The following is a 12,169-nucleotide window of genomic DNA, read 5'->3' on the forward strand; positions in this document are numbered from 1 at the left end:
GGTGGGAATCGTCCTTAGTGGAATTAAGTTGAAGTTGATCCTTAAATGTAGGCTTTGCTGAAGTCCTGTTTCCTCACACACACACCCCACTTTTTTCCCCCCAACTGCTTGCCCTGCCAGATTTTGAAGAATGCGGCAAACCATCAAACTGTACTTGATCCTGCAGGTTGTGAAATGTGTAACATTTCTCTCTTTTCTCCTTTCAGATTTCCTCTCTTGGATATTGAGCTTTGCATCCCAAGATCATGACATTTCAAGGGCTCCAGGTGTTGTTTGGGGTGTTTCTTTGCTCTTGCTGTGTAAAAGGATCCTTGCAGCCACAACCTCGGGTGTTCTTAACCTTCAATGGTAAGTAAATGGTTGTAGATCAGGGGTGTCAAACTCAATTTCATTGAGGGCCGCATCAGCATTGCGGTTGCCCTTGGGGTGTGTGTGACCAGGGTGGGTGTGGACTACTGGGTGGGCGTGGATGGAGTGGATGTGGCCTACTGGGTGGGCGTGGCCAGTTCTACATCATTCGCGTCAAGGGTGTCTGTGGGGGCCTGGGCAGGAGTGGGGCAGATCTGAGGGTCTCTGGCAGAAGGGGGTGGGATCAGGGCAAGCACCAAGGCATGGTCCATTTCTTCATTCCTCACTAAGACCGAATGCGTTTCAGCATAGATGGCCACCACAAAATTGTACATTGGCTCCCGGCCGGCCTGGGCCAGGGCCAAGGCAGCGGGGGGCCGTTCCCTCACTGTTTCCAGGATGGCTTCGCGGGCCACATGAAACCACTTTGTGGGCTGCATTTGGCCCCCGGGCCTTGTGTTTGACCTGTCTGTTGTAGAACATTGTTTTCCTGGGCATTCCTTCTTCTTTTATCTTTTTTTTCCTTTCCTTTCACCCTTCCCCCTGTCTTTCTTTCTTTTTTTTGTTTTCCTTTCCCTCTCCTTTCTTGCCTTCTTTTATGTTCCATTTGTTTCCTTCATCCATCTTCTTTCCTTTTTTTATCGTCCTTTCCCTTCTTTTATTTTTCTTTCCCTTTCCTTTCTTGTCTTCTTTTACGTTCCTTTCCTCCTTTCCTTTTCCCTTTCCCTTTCCCTTTATCCTGTCCCCTTTCCTTTCCTTTCCTTTCCTTCCTTTCCCTTTCCTTTCCTTCATCTATCTTCCTTCCCTTTTATTCCTTTCCCTTCTTCTATCTTCCTTTCCTTTCCCTTCCCTTCCCTTCCTTTCCTTTCCTTCTTCCCTTCCCTTCCCTTCCCTTTCCTTCATCTATCTTCCTTCCCTTCCCTTCCTTTCCTTTCCTTCTTTCCTTCCCTTCCCTTCCCTTTCCTTCATCTATCTTCCTTCCCTTCTGTTCCTTTCCCTTCTTCTATCTTCCTTTCCTTTCCCTTCCTTTCCCTTCCTTTCCTTTCCTTCTTTCCTTCCCTTCCCTTCCCTTTCCTTCATCTATCTTCCTTCCCTTCTGTTCCTTTCCCTTCTTCTATCTTCCTTTCCTTTCCTTTCCTTTCCTTTCCTTCATCTATCTTCCTTTCCTTCTATTCCTTTCCCTTCTTCTATCTTTCCTCCCTTCCCTTCCTTTCCTTTCCTTTCCCTTCCTTTCCTTTCCTTCTTCCCTTCCCTTCCCTTCCCTTTCCTTCCATTCCCTTCCCTTCCCTTTCCTTTCCTTCATCTATCTTCCTTCCCTTCTATTCCTTTCCCTTCTTCTATCTTCCTTTCCTTTCCTTTCTTCCCTTCCTTTCCTTTCCTTTCTCCTTTTATCTTCCTTTCCTTCTCCAGTAACGAACCACTACCTCAAGTACAGCTTTATCCACCTAATTTCCATATTGTGTGTTGAGTTCGCTCCTACTAATATTTGTACAGTGTTCTTCCTGAGATTTCAAGGAGTGGTGCTTTGCCCCCCCCCCCTTGTAATGCCCTTGAGCTCTTGCATGTGATCAATGTCGGCATCCCTGTATTAATGTGAATGTTTTCGTAAGGGTAGCAGAGCTGCATTTCAAATGGCTTTCCTGAGCTGCTTCTCACGTGATGAACTGCTCAGCTGGAATTACAATTTTGTAGATGAAAGATCCATCAGGGCAATTAAGTCCTCCAGAGGCAGAAGGCTATGCCACCAGTTCCTCCTGGTTTTAAAGAGCCCTGGTTTTGTTTAGATTTCATTTTTTTTGCAGCTGGCAAATACAATTAATCACAACCATTCTTTCTCTCCAATAAAGGTACACTCCCATATTTCCACCACAGCCCCTCTTCTTGTTGTAACATTTCTTGGTGAGTTCGGGAACAATATTTTACATCAGGGGGTCTTCAAACTTGGCCCTTTTATGACTTGTGAACTTCAACTCCCAGAATTCCTCAGCCAGGAATTCTGGGAGTTGAAGTCCACAAGTCACAAAAGGACCCAGTTTGAAGACCCCTGTGCTACAGTACAGAAGCAGAGGAGAAGTGGAGAATGGACAATCTCTTGTTTGGGATTCAGTTGATGTGTGGGGAAGAAAATCATTTTTTCTCTGGGTTGAATATATAGTTTCCTCAGTCTTGTGCTTTGGTTTAGGCTAGTCCTCTGCATTTCAACCTATCTTGCCAGAGACCCTGGAAATCCATGCCACGCAGGTGGCATCCATATATATGCCAGGTCCACATTTCTTTTGCAACCCTTTTACATGAGGTAGTATCGGCGTGAGGAAGTCCAGTACATTCGAAGGATGACTTCCTGTCTTTGGATGAAGGATGTTGATGATAACGATGGTGATGATAATGTTATCCATTCAGTCATGTCCAACTCTTGGTGATTTTGTGGATCAGTTCTCTCTACATCTTCCAATCTTGCACTACTTGTGTGAGTTGTTCTGTCCTCTGGTGTCAGCTTTGATGGTGTCGTGCCACCATGTTCTTTGGCAATCTGGTTTCCTTTTACTGCAAATATTTTCAAACATAATAATAACACTAAAAATAATAGAGTTGGAAGGTACCTTGGAAGTCATCAAGTCCAACCCCCTGCTCAGGCAGGAAACCCTACACCATTTCGGACAAATGGCTGTCCAGTCTCTTCTTAAAAACTTCCAGTGTTGGAGCATTCACCGCTTCTGGAGGCAGGTTGTTCCACTGGTTAATTGTTCTCACTGTCAGGAAGTTTCTCCTTAGTTCTAGGTTGCTTCTCTCCTTGGTTAGTTTCCATCCATTGCTACTTGTCCTGCCTTCAGGTGCTTTGGAGAATTTAACTAAACCAGACTGGGGGACCCTTCTCAGATTTTGACTAACAACAACAACAACAATAATAATAAAAAAGTTGAAAGGGACCTTGGAGGTCATCTAGTCCAACCCCCTGCTCAGGCAGGAACCCTACACCATTTCAGACAAATGGCTGTTCAGTCTCTTCTTAAAAACTTCCAGTGTTGGAGCATTCACCACTTCTGGAGGCAGGTTGTTCCACTGGTTAATTGTTCTGTCAGGAAGTTTCTCCTTGATTCTAGGTTGCTTCTCTCCTTGTTTAGTTTCCATCCGCTGCTTCTTGTCCTGCCTTCAGGTGCTTTGGAGAATAGCTTGACTCCCTCTTCTTTGGGGCAGCCCCTGAGATACTGGAAGACTGCTATCCTGTCCCCCCTCGTCTTTCTCGTCATTAAACATAATTTTTTTCTTCAGTGGACGAAGAATAAAGGAATCTCGATTTGTTTCCTGAAAGTCTATCTGCCTTGAAAAAGCCAAACTAAGTGGGAATGAAAATTCTTTGTTGGGAGAAGAACTCCAAGTTGTTTCTAGGCTCAGCATACCTTAGGTCAGGGGTCTTCAAACTTGGCCCTTTTGTGACTTGTGGACTTCAACTCCCAGAGTTCCTCAGCCAGCATCCCTGGCTGAGGAATTCTGGTAGTTGAAGTCCACAAGTCATAAAAGGGCCAAATTTGAAGACCTCTGCCTTAGGTCTATCCATGTCTAAGTGTGGCTGGTTAGCGGTTAAAATGTGCCAAAGGTGTTTTTTTCAGAAGGCAACTGAATTTCATTTTTTCTTTGAAGACATTTCTCTTTTCATCCAAGAAGCTTCTTCAGAACTGAATAAGCTTCTTGGATGAGAAGCAGAACATCTTCAAAGAAAAACAAAAGTCCAGTTGCCTTTTGAAAAAGCACCTTTAGGACAACCATGACTTGGATGACTGAGTATCTCCATAGTTCTCTAGTTTTTTTTTTTTTTTAAATCTGATGAAGCACTAGTAATGAAGAGGGAAACCACTAAGAGTGTGTAGGCTACAGTTTGAGCTAGTATCAAGCCCCCTTCTTGTTGTTTTTAGTTGCAAAGTCATGTCCGACCCATCGCGACCGCATGGACAACATTCCTCCAGGCCTTCCTGTCCTCTACCATCTTCTGGAGTCCATTTAAGCTCACGCCTGCTGCTTCCGGGACTCCATCCAGCCACCTTATTCTTTGTCATCCCTTTCTTCTCTTGCCCTCAATCTTTCCCAGCATTAGGCGCTTCTCCAATGAGTCCTTCCTTCTCAAGCCCTCTACTTTAGCAAAATTGAACTTGCGTGTTTCCACATTGTGGTTGCAGTCCAGCAAATATATATATATATATATATATATATATATATATATATATATATATATATATATATATATATAAATTTAAATTTATAAATTTATATATATAAATTTATATATATATATATAAATTTAAATTTATAAATTTATATATATAAATTTATATATATATATATATAAATCACAGCTATTTGCTGGTTCCTTGAACAAGAAATCCCTTTGGATTTTTTTTTTTTTTTTTTTTTTTTTTGTGGTTCCTTTCAGAGCAGAGGATAACAATGGCCACTCTGTCGTGGAGTTTTCCATGAGAAGTTTACATTTTCATTGGCTAAATCTTAACTGCCTACACGTTCCAGCTCTGTTGTATTGCTTCCATATAGCTCGGTGTCCTGGAATGCAGAAGACGTCCTGTCCTGCCAACATTATAGAAGTTGCATGGGGAAGGAGAAACAATATTCCACAAAAGCATTTGGTAAAAAAAATTTCTTGGAGGATATAATTAGGCATGACTTTGGAGAAAGAGGCAAAGAAGGGCTTGGCAGCACCAGGATATTGGTTGGCTGATAGTTTCCTGAATATAATCACGTTTGGCTCCATCGTATCCCAAAGCTTGCAAACAAGTAACGACTAGAACAGCTCAAAATGAAGATTCCTTCAAGTCAACCTCAGCTGTCGATGACCTAGTTCTCTACATTATTCTTGGCAAAAAAATAGGGAAGTGGTTTCCCATTGCTTCCTTCCAGTTCCTTTCTCTCGTCCACCAATTTCCCCAGTCTCCTATTCAAGTGCTAAATAGTTCCAACCCCTCTTAGTTTTAGGGGGAATCAGCCGAGGTCTCCGTGATGCTACCAACTGTACAGTTTTAATCTAAACTTGAACAGGATGAGTGTATTGCAGGGACATTTTTATTTATGCATTTATTAAATTTCTAGGCTGCCCATCTCCCCTACGAGGTGACCCTTACAAGTTATGAAATAAATACTGCATCCAGTTTTGGTCACCACGACGTAAAAAAGATGTTGAGACTCTAGAAAGAGTGCAGAGAAGAGCAACAAAGATGATTAGGGGACTGGAGGCTAAAACATATAAGGAACGGTTGCTGGAATTGGGAATGTCTAGTTTAATGAAGAGAAGAACAAGGTGGGACATGATAGCAGCCTTCCAGTATCTCAGGGACTGCCCCAAAGAAGAGGGAGTCAAGCTCTTCTCCAAAGCGCCTGAAAGCAGGACAAGAAGCAACGGATGGAAACCAATCAAGGAGAGAAGCAACCTAGAACTAAGGAGAAACTTCCTGACAGTTAGAACAATTAACCAATGGAACAACCTGCCTCCACAAGCAGTGAATGCTCCAATACTGGAAGTTTTTAAGAAGAGGCTGACAGCCATTTGTCCGCAATGGTACAGGGTTTCCTGCCTGAGCAGGGGGTTGGACTAGATGATCTCCAAGATCCCTTCCAACATTATTATTATTATTATTATTATGGATCATCGCACAGTCAGCCAGATGTTCAGACTGGATTTGGCATTTTGTCTACCTATCGAGTCCTTACCCAGGACCTGGGATAGGTAGATGTGGATGTTTGATGGTATTACAGATATCGTCGCAGGATAGAAGCAGTTCCTAGTAAGGCCGCCTTTTGCAATTGACTAATTGCGAATTTGTCAGTGCCAATGGTGTTATTATTATTATTATTATATAAAATAATTAAATATTAACACATTAAAACCACACATTATTAAAAACTGTAGTAGTATTGAAACTTAACAGAGCTAAGAGGTGGACAGGGTGGGGATGTGGTCTTCTTACTTTCTTATCACCCCTCAGGGATTGAGGCCAAGAAGCAAAGCTAGGTTTTTAATGCCCTTCCAGAAGGCCAAAAGAGATAGAGCAATTATCCCTTCAAGGTACACATAATCCTTGACTTACGACTGTTTGTTCAGCGGCTGTTCAACATTATGAAGGTGCTGAACGAAGGGAGTTACAACCTGCCTGAAGTTATGACCGTTGCAATACCCCTATATTTATGGGATCAAAGAACAAGTGCTTGTAAAGCTGGTCTAGCTCTAGAACCCTTGGTTGTCCCCTGCCTAATTCTTCTCAACTCACCATGCCCAGACGGCTACCAAATCTGATGTTCCCAAGGGATGGAAAAGTTAGCACATTTGCAGACCAGAGAAAGGAAGTTCAGATGCTGAAATGTCAAGATCTTCCTTTTTCTGGATCACTGCAACAATTCCATGGAAGGGAGGGGAAGATCTGCAGCAGACAGGAGAATCTTTGACTGAGATTGAAGGCTAAAAGATGAAGAATGATTGCAGGAATTAGGCATGTCTAGTATAATGAAAAGAAGGACCGAGGGTGACACGATAGCAGCCTTCCAATATCTAAGGCAGTGGTTCTCAACCTTTTTAATGCTGCGACCCCAACCGGTCAAAAGTCGAGGACTACTCAACCGGTCGTAAGTCGAGGACTACTCAACTGGTGCAGCACCGTTTGCAGAATGGGACTTTTGGCGGGCTCAGCAGGGCAGAGACAGCCTGGACAATTCCTATTGGCTTTTGAAAGCCAATAGAATTAGACTCTATTCAAGAGAGTCTATTCTATTGGCTTTCAAAAGCCAATAGAATAAAAGGGAGTGGCACAGCTAAGGAAAAGGGGAAAAAATGGCGGACTGCGTTGTTTGGCGACCCTGTGAAATGGTCGTTCGACCCCAAATGGGGTCCTGACCCACAGGTTGAGAACCACTGATCTAAGGGGATACTACAAAGAAGAGGGAGGGTCAACCAATTTTTCAAAGCACCAGAAAGCAAGACAAGAAACCAATGGATGGAAACTAATCAAGGAGAGAAGCAACCTAGAACTAAGGAAAAAAATTCCTGACAGGGAGAACAGTAAATCAATGGAAGGGCTTGCCTCTTGAAATCGTGAGTGCTCCATCACTGGAGGTTTTAAAGAAGAGATTGGACAATCATTTGAAATGGTATAGAGTGTCTTGCTTGAGCAGGGAATTGGACTAAAACTAAAGTCCCTTCCAACTTTTGTTATTCTATGTTCCATGAACATCTCAGATCTGAGATGAGCCAGAACACAAAACTCACAGAAACGAAGAACCCCCAAATCATTTATTCTTCAAAGTAGTTGAGCAGGGGGTTGGACTAGGACAGTGTTTCTCAACCTTGACAATTTTAAGGCATGTGGACATCAACTCCCAGAATTCCACAGCCAGCATTGCTGGCTGTGGAATTCTGGGAGTTGAAGTCCACATGCCTTAAAATTGTCAAGGTTGAGAAACACTGGACTAGGAGTTCCTCAAGGTTTCTTCCAACCCTATTATTCTGTTCTGTTCTAAGACCTGAGTTTTGTTTCTCCTGCCCATGAAGGGTTGCTACCTGCTCTGTTTTGGCAGATAGCTCTTTCGCTCTGCTTAATGACCCAGTTGCTTAACGACTGCAGCTGGAGAGCTGAGATTGTGATCATTGAGTGAACCAGTCACATGGGCATCTTACTTAATGACTGCCACAACTTACGACCAAGATACTCAGCCTAGTTGCGGTAAGTTTAGGGCTGCGTTTATGGTTAAGAAAAAAAAAAACACATCGTGATGGTGGTCGTGACAAAGTGATGGAAGCCTTGCCTCTTTTTGTGTCTGTTGCGTGCTGACTTTCCCAAATTATACCGTCTGGATGCTCCTGAGGGGATGAAAAGCAATCTAGAAATATAATGTTCTCCTCAACTGAAAACGTATGCTGCAGAGAGAATGAGATGATGTTAAGCGCCCGAGCCAACTTCGGCATGGGACGATAAAACGTCTGCGCATTTTGGAGTCTAGTTTGGTGTTGTCTGGATCTATTTACGCACATTGCTTTATCTCCTGAAGAATCTCCAGAGCTTTCTGCTCTCCCCTTTTTTTTTGCCATCTTTTATAATAATGTGGACCGGTTGCTGCTAACCATCAGCAGAAGATATGAAACAGCACGTGGGCTTCGTGCCAGGAAGCTGTCAGTGGGACTGTCAGTTTTCAGTTATCATGTAAGCGCTGCTACCCTTTGAGTTTCGGTGAAAATAACGTGTGAGGTTAGCCGATAGAGTTTCCGTTTGAATTCCGTTCCCCCGCCTGCGATTTTGTTTTTTTGTTTTCCTACCAGGGCATGTCAAGAATTAGCTCTGATTACTAAATTCGAGCAGATCTTTCTTTGCAAAAGTGCCCAGTGCCAAAAACACAGAGCAGCCCAGACTAAGCTGGTGATCCAAATCACTTGTTAAGTGGAATGAGAGCTTGCGTTTCATGCTGAGTTTGGAGACAGAAACAAGAGGGGAGGAGAAATGAAAAAAAAAGAAACCCCACTGAAAGGTAATATAAAAAGAAAGACAAGCGGACCAAGGGAGTAACACATTCTGTCTGTCAAAGCATTCAGCCTTTTTTCCCCGTTTTAATTACAGACTGTTTGCTTTCCACCCGCTACTGTCACCCCGGTGTCTAGAATGTTATTTTCTTCATTATCCCTCCATTTTTAAAATTAATCCTGCTGTCTTCTTTTAATAAGTATCGCTGGCAGAAACTCAGAAGGGACACATGCCAGCCTGCCTACCTCACTTATTTTTTTTAAAAAAATACACAGATAAACTTTCTCTTCTAGAAGCCATTCGACAGATAATTTACAGTAGTGGCCAAAATTGTGGAAACCTTTTGGGAAAAGTGTACAGTAGAAATGCCACCGTTGGTTAAGTTTCCACCCATTTTTCTTCTAATTTCTTTATAACTGTAGCATTGTTCATTTAATAAATACTATTTTACATCACTTTCTGGGCGACCAGTCAACTCTTTGCACCGTTACTTTAATTTTATTATGTTTTACAAGCTCACTCAATGAAAGAACACAAAAAAGCCCAACCAACTGGATAGAGATCACATAACACACTGACAAATGTCCTCCTCTCAGCTTCAATGCAGGACATCAATCACCAAATCCTACTGTGATTTGATTGGCTCATGGCCAAAACAAGATGACCCCTGATTGGGTCTCTAAACACTCATGCTCATTGGCTACAATCAGATGAAGGAACACTACCTGATATCAACCTAAGCAAATTGTGCTTCCCTTTTCTGGTTATTTGGCTATAACATTTCATAGAATACAGTACAGATAATTGAACAAACTTTGTTGCATTACATTCTTGATTAAATTATCTTTCCATTGATATATAATTTTATGGTATTACTCCAAAGAAAGAGTGGTGTTAATAGCCATCAAACCTCAAAAATACACTTTTCCCAAAAGGTTTCCACAGTTTTGGCCACTATTGTATGTTGAGGACTGTCTGAACTTAGCTGTCTAGCCAGGTCTCTTTAAACCAACTGTTCTAGAAGTTCCCCTCAATGGTTATGAGCCAATCTTGATTTCTTTATGGTTCTAAGTGCCTTATTGTATCAACCAAGGTCAGACCCTGCAGAAAGGTTACTTGATCTTTCCACTCTCCCTGCCCTCAATTTTAGACACATAAAAGGCTAGACATTTCCAGTTAGGCCAGTATTCCTTTTGGACTGGAGAAGTTGGACTTGCTCACTGTATTTTAAGCAGTTCTAGGCTGGGCTTTGTTCCTCTATGGCAGTGATGGTGAGCCTTTTAGAGACCGAGTGCCCAAACCTGATCCTGCCCCGCTCCACCCCCTGCCCCATCCCCGCTCCGCCTTCACCCCGCCTGCCCACAGGGCCACTCACCACCTCCAGGGCCTGTCACAGATCACCCAACAGCGCCATGGCGGCCACACCCTCTGCCCACGCCCATAGCATCAACTGTGCATGATGGGGTGTGGGGGCGGAGTCTTGTCTACTCTGCCTGGCTGCCATGTCCTTGTCTGCACTGCTCCGCGTGGGTCATGCTCGGGGGCGACTCTCCTCCAGGGGGGCTACTGGTGAGGAGGGGGTCACGGGAGGAGGCAAAGCTGGGGCAACGGCATGTGGGCCCACAGAGAGGGCTCCGAGTGCCGCCTCTGGCACCCGTGCCATAGGTTCACCACCACTGCTCTATGGTGTGATAATGAAGTTCGAAAACACAACTGGTTGCAACTGGTCTCTGAAGCTTAGCTAAAGCTTTTAATTCTTTCTTGTGCTATATGACATAAGAGGAAAAAAAGAGGTTTTCCCCTCCCCTCAAGGAACAGGGAGATAATACTTAACCAAAGAGAGATTTATTTGTTTAAACAAAACATAAACGCAAGATGTTAAATGGTGTTTGGAGGTTGGGGAAGAAAAGTGAGACGTGGTTGAGGTAAGGAATTTTATCCCTTGCTTAGATGATAGAAGTTGGCATTTGGCACATCTGGAAAAGCCTGGTCTTGATAAACTGTCTTAAGTGCTCAAAAATTACAGGATTGTAGTGACTACTCTATTCAAAGATTTCCTTTGAACACTATCTAACTTTGTGCATGAAAATGGAACCGCAATTTTCTTTGCATTTCGGAGAAGAAATATAAGCTGTTTGGGGCTACTTTGCAGAAATGTTCTTAACCGCAGTTGGGATAATTATTCTATAACTTAAGTTATTCCATAACTTCTGAAATGCAGAAGAGATCAAACAGCTATTCCCCAAATCGTGACTCTGTAGAATTTTCTAAGTGTGTAGTACAGATCGCAACAACCCTAAGACTTCACGGTCTCCTGGCCTGCTATAACAACTTACCGCTATTCATTTAGCGACCGGCATTGAAAAAAGTGACTCAAAACTGGTGTTCACCTCTATGACCATCATAACATTCCCACAATCACGTGATCAAAAATTGGGTGCCTGGCAAACTGGCTTGTATGTATGATGGTTGCAGAATCCCTGGGTAATATGATCACCATTTGCAACCTTCCTGGCCATGTTTCCCACAAGTCAAAGTCAATGGAGCAATCCGGATTCGCTTAACGACCGGGTGTGATTCACTTAACAAGTGGAGTGATTTGTTTAACCGCCATGGCAAATAAAATTGGGTGTGACTCATTTAAAACAGACATGTCAAACACAAGGCCCAGGGGCCAGATGCGGTCCGTGAAGTGGTTTCATGTGGCCCGCAAAGCCATCCTGGAAACAGTGAGGGAACGGCCCCCCGCTGCCTTGGCCCTGGCCCAGGCTGTCCGGGAGCCAATGTACAATTTTGTGGTGGCCATCTATGCTGAGACGCATTCAGTCTTAGCTCCACAAGCCTGTCTGGAAACAGCGAGGAACCAGCCCCTGCTGCATCGGCCCTGCCCCCTGGGTGCATGCTGGGGAGGTTTCACCCTTTGTGAGGATTGAAGAAATGCACCATGCCTTGGTGCTTGCCCACCCCCTTCTGCCAGAGACCCTCAGATCTGTCCCACTCCTGCCCAGGCCCCCACAGGCACCCTTGACGCGAACGATGTAGAGCTGGCCATGCCCACCCAGTAGGCCACACCCACTCCATCCACATCCACCAGTAGGCTGCACCCACCCAGCCCCTCCCCAAGGGCAACTGTAATGCTGATGCGGCCCTCAATGAAATTGGCTTCTCCTACTCTTCAATCTTTTTCTTTCTTTCTTTCTTTCTTTCTTTCTTTCTTTCTTTCTTTCTTTCTTTCTTTCTTCATTCATTTATTAAATCTGTTGGCAGCCCATCTTACCACAGGGTTGGTTGTTTTTTAAAAAAATAACTGAAAA

At 43.7% G+C, this 12,169-nt stretch overlaps 1 long non-coding RNA gene across 1 annotated transcript in view; it reads left to right on the forward strand.

Moving 5' to 3' along the window:
- LOC120312566 overlaps nucleotides 1-12,169 on the forward strand; it is an 80,823-nt gene that overhangs the window by 14,496 nt on the left and 54,158 nt on the right. The window contains exon 2 of the long non-coding RNA XR_005557917.1: nucleotides 207-348. This is a non-coding gene — a long non-coding RNA (uncharacterized LOC120312566). The remainder of the gene's footprint in view (nucleotides 1-206; nucleotides 349-12,169) is intronic.

Source organism: Crotalus tigris, unplaced genomic scaffold, assembly GCF_016545835.1.
Source record: "Crotalus tigris isolate CLP2741 ecotype Arizona unplaced genomic scaffold, ASM1654583v1 scf7180000018523.1292444, whole genome shotgun sequence".
In the NCBI taxonomy this organism is placed as follows: domain Eukaryota; kingdom Metazoa; phylum Chordata; class Lepidosauria; order Squamata; family Viperidae; genus Crotalus; species Crotalus tigris.